This window comes from Thunnus thynnus, chromosome 10, assembly GCF_963924715.1.
Source record: "Thunnus thynnus chromosome 10, fThuThy2.1, whole genome shotgun sequence".
Lineage (NCBI taxonomy): Eukaryota > Metazoa > Chordata > Actinopteri > Scombriformes > Scombridae > Thunnus > Thunnus thynnus.
The window spans coordinates 15,345,194-15,350,136 of NC_089526.1; the positions used below are offsets into that span (position 1 = coordinate 15,345,194).

The 4,943-nt window shown below is 39.7% G+C and overlaps 1 protein-coding gene across 1 annotated transcript in view; it reads right to left on the reverse strand.

Moving 5' to 3' along the window:
* cers2b (ceramide synthase 2b) overlaps positions 1 to 4,483 on the reverse strand; it is a 17,979-nt gene extending 13,496 nt beyond the window's left edge. The window contains exon 1 of the mRNA XM_067601390.1: positions 3,840 to 4,483. The gene's annotated coding sequence lies outside the window, so the exon portion shown is untranslated. The remainder of the gene's footprint in view (positions 1 to 3,839) is intronic.
* Positions 4,484 to 4,943: the final 460 nt, after the last annotated feature.

The following is a 4,943-nucleotide window of genomic DNA, read 5'->3' on the forward strand; positions in this document are numbered from 1 at the left end:
GAATGGCACATTAACTAGATATCACAAGAGGTCACACGACAGGAGTCAAAATGGAGCAGAGACGGTTTGATAAGTCAGCAGCCCTGGATTAAATCATGGCCTTGAATACTGCGCGGACTAAATGTTGTCACTTCAGAGCCATAGCCAGGTGAAATATGTCTCTAGTCCCGTTCAGTCTGCATCGAAGGTTCGGCCAGATTCTTGTTTACTTTTTCTCTGATTAGATATTTCCTGAACAGTTTTGCTGATTTATTCAGAGAAAAGATCTCATACAGCTGTTCTGAATTACGACTAAAGTAAACAGTGGTGCGTAAGAGAAGTTTGGCAAATTTATATTTCTCATTGTGAGGTGTTGAAAAATTTGTACTCTGCATACTGAGAGGATAGTGACCCAGTAGCAATTGTCTCTCAGTCATACTGTCCACATTCTTCCTGCTACAGGAAAATAGGGTATAAACTTGAAATGACTTATTTTGTGCACATTTCGCCTACAGATTGATTCCTTCATCGTTAGACTCTTTCTCTGCCATCGGAAATGATGCAGTGAGTCACCTTTCTTCACAGAGCTGATAATCTTTAACACGTTTATTACAGTGTGATTTTAGTGTACCATAAAGGTACAGATTACAGCTTAAATGATTGAAAAATTAACTGGAAACTATTTTTTACAATCAATTAATCTCTTGAATCACACTCTGGCTCCAGCTTCTAAAATGTGAGGATTATTATATATGATAGTAAACTGAATATATTGGAGTCTTGGACTGTAGGTAGGGTAAAACAAGCTATCTGAATACATCAAGGTGGGTAATTATAAGGGGTCTTGCTCACTATCTGCTGACATTTTATTGACGATTAACAGAGAAAACACTTGACGGACTACTGGATAATGACGGTAGTTGCAGGACATGTTTTAATGCTGTTTTAGTCATTTTAACACTGAGAAGAGTCGAATGTTTGGGGGAAACAATGGCTACATGTACCACTGCAAAATTCAGCAGCTCAGTGCCAAACTTATTAATCTCAACCCCCCAAAAACCAATATCAATTAAACTGTAGCTTACAGTAGACGACGTGCATTAAGTACATTAGCCTTTTATCCTACTATCCTTCGTTCTTTACGATCCAACATGCAGCCGCAGTTTTCAGATCAGGTAAGAACTATGAAATCCTGAATGCCCATATTGTGGAATGAAGTGGCAGTTCAGGAGGCTGGCATGCTTTACGCACATGGTTCATTAGCCGTAACTCAGGTCATGCCTTGGACATTTTGAGCCTAAGGGTTTTGAGTGAGTCATACACATCTTTCACATTTTAGACATTCCCAAGCAACATGGTTGTCAGAAAACAGTGTCTTTTTAAAAAAAAAAAAAAAAAAAAAATCAAAGTACATGATACAGTTGTCAGGAAAACACACATTACGGAGGATGATGTACTGTAAAGTGGAAGAAAACGTCAAATCATCCCAAGGGCAGACAACCGGTCTTCAGTGATCTGCTTCATCACTGTTATCCAATCTTCTGAGTTTTAGATAGAGATCACAAGAAAGTCAACTTCAATACCTTTGACACTGATTCATGACCCTGATGAATTATTGATGAGGAGATTCAATCAGTCAGCAGACAGAAGTGAATAGGTTCATTCACAGGAGGTGTGAGGATAATATTGTCATGCTGATTCTTTTCTCTAGACTGAGTACTGGCCAATTCATGCCTTTTGAGAAAGTACAGTTACCTTGCTCAGGGCAATCAGATTGGCCTCTGGGTATATGTGAGGCTATTCTTTCTGTTGAGGAGAAGCTCTGCAGGGTAACGATCATCAAACACAGGCAACACTGAGGTGCTTCTGTACTAAGACAGTCAAGGCAACATTCCTGTTTTCAACTGAATTACTGATTACTGAATGAACAGAGCTGAAGAGGTAGAAGATGTAATAATTGATAGATGATGGTTGGAGATATTTTATGTCCAGGTTAAAGAATAAAAGGTTTTTCACAAGACTGTCACGCAGGGCTGCCAATAACGGTCCATTTCATTTCTCATTCATCTAAGAATTGTCTTCTTCTAAATCAGTCAATTCATATTTTAGTCAGTGAAATGTCAGAAAAACTGATAATCGGTCATCACAATTTCTCAGAGCCTAGAGCCTAATTGCTTTTGTCTGATAAACAGACCAAAACCCCCAATCGATTTCCAGTGATATACAGCCAAGAAAAGCAGCTAATTCTCATATTTAGGAAGCTGGAACAAGCGAATGATTGGTATTTTTGCTTAATAACTGACTTAAAAGATGAATCAGTTGTCACAATCATCAATTAATATTCTGTCAACCGACTAATCGTTTAATCTACAAATAGTTTCAAAACTACTGTCAGGCTTTCGTCAAACTTCACCCAATGATTAACATGATCTTTTACCTGCATACAAAGTCAACACACGCGTATGTTTAGAGCCTTGTATCTTGACATTGATTTTTGTTTTGTATTAAGTATGAATGAGCAGTTGCGGTGGTGCAGATAAACCTCTACATAAGGGTACAAACCATATGCTTAAGTAGTGCTTATTTAATTCATGACTCATGGTGATTTAATGCATGCATTCATGCAGGGTGTATCATAGACTCCTATTGCTCACCATTAATTAATCATCAAGTCACTATAACTTTATACATACATTCTTTCTTACAAGACTTCATACATTAATTGATAAACCACTATATGAGAAAGAATGTAACAGTTACTGTGAGTTTACAATTTAAGTATTTCACAACCTGATCATGTACAATACACCTGTGTATCTATAATCTTACACATCTCTGATTTTTGATCTAACATGACACATTACATTACATTAACACAACTTGTACTAATTGCACACTGCATATACATTTGCACATTCCTGGTCAATATTTGTACATTTCATTCCCTTCCATTTAAAATTTAAACCTGTAGCAGCTCTTCACACTTAGAATATGTTTTACATTATTTTTTACTGTAAAATTTCTTTCTCTTTTTATATTATTTAAGATTATCTAATTTTGTGTATATTTATACTGTTACGCACCACAACACCAAGGCAAATTCCTCTTACATGCAAACTTGCTTGGCAATAAACCTGTTTATGATTCTCCAGTGTTGTAAATGTGGCATAAAGACCATTAGTTAGGTCTTGCAGCAACATGTAGATGTTTGCATTTGACAACCAGTTGGATTTAAAAACAAAAGCTTCTGTTTTAAACAAAATCTACAAGGTAATAACTTTTATATTTTGTTAGAAGAGGTGTCCTTCTGCTTCATTAAGCCTGCATGGGTATGAACTTCCCTTCACTATGTAACTGGAATCCAGTTAATTTGGTGTTGAGTTCATCCTACAAGCTGTAATGTACTCCAGAGGGCAGTGGTGCCAGGAGGGGTCCCAAACCGAAACAAATCACTGTAGTTAAGAAATCTATGTATGATTTATAAAGGTGAACGTGTGAACATGTGAAATTGTCCCCTGCTGTAACTAAGGTTGTTAGTTATGATGTATGTGTGACCTTTGTATGTGTAGTTAGTGATATGCCAAAATATGCCGCTAGTTAGTTAGTAAACTTTGGAAAGACACGCGTCTGGCTCCGCGTCAGACAACAGGGACAAAAGGTTAATTTGTTATTTATGGACAAAATACTGTCACACAACGACATCCCTGCACCGCCATTTATGCGCTCTTGCCGTTAAAAACCCCGAAAGGAGGCCTTTTATAAGAATGCGTGATGACGTCGCAAATGATGAGCCGCAAACACACACGCGCACACAAACTAATAACGTCTACTTGTCGACATGAAAGTGAAACGGTACTTACTTTGTTTTTTTTCCCCGCAGTGAGGCGTGAAATGCGGCTAGCTCACAGAAAAAAGTGTGGTTTTTAAGTCTTTTCACCCACAAAGTCCTCTGGTCCTCCCGCTGGTTAAAAAACCTAACGGTCCTGCTAACGGTCCAGCCCGCTGCTTGTGTCCAAGTTTAGTCTCCGGAATGATTTTTTACATCTTTCCGTGGAACTCAAAGTTAGTTTTCGTTAAGAGAAAAAACGTTGATGGGAGGGGGCGTTGAAAGACAAAAGTAGCCGTATCTGTAGATGGGAGATTCAGTGAGATGCTGCAATGCGACCCGGCAATTTTTCTCCAAAGAAATGTTCAAGCTAACAGTTTTTTTCCCTCTCTCGTTCTCTCTCTCGTCGTGTCCCAGCTTGGTCACCCACCCCCAAGTGAGTGTCCCGGGAGGCGGCAGGGTCTGTCCGGGTGTCTGGCCGGGCCGAGGCGGAGAGGTCGGGCCGGCAGGAAAACGAAGTGAGAGGAGCAGCAGACAAGAGGGAGGAGTGAGGGAGGGGGGGGATAACGGAGAGGGAGGGACGCAGATGACGTTCAAGCACATGAGAGAGCATTTTGGCTGACACATACACACTCACTCACGCGCACACACACACACACACACACACATCCGCGCCTCGTTTCCGCTCCGGGAGAAGTTTAATCGCCACCCCCCTATCCACCCCCTCCACCCCCGTCCCCAGTCTGTCCTGGTGACTCCTGCAGACTGGTTAAACTCTTCTTCAATCACATAGACATTCATTCTCTGTAATTTTCCTGGGTGATAAGACTACTCCTCCTCTTGGCTATGTATATCCCGTTTTGACCTTTGACCCCCTTGTTATTTGTAAACACTTAACCTCCTGCTGTGCCCATTTACTGTTAATTTTCATTTGGTTGTAAAATGAACCTTATCGATCACACTGTGTCTATAAAAACTTGTTTAACCGAATCACATTTTAAATTCATGCTTTCTTTAGCCAATTAATTGCCCCACAAAACCACAAAACCATCAGCTTAATGTGTGAGAAAACTCTGACATTACATCATCTTCCTGTACATTATGTCCTGTGCTGAGAACAGTTTTGTAGGTAAGTGTG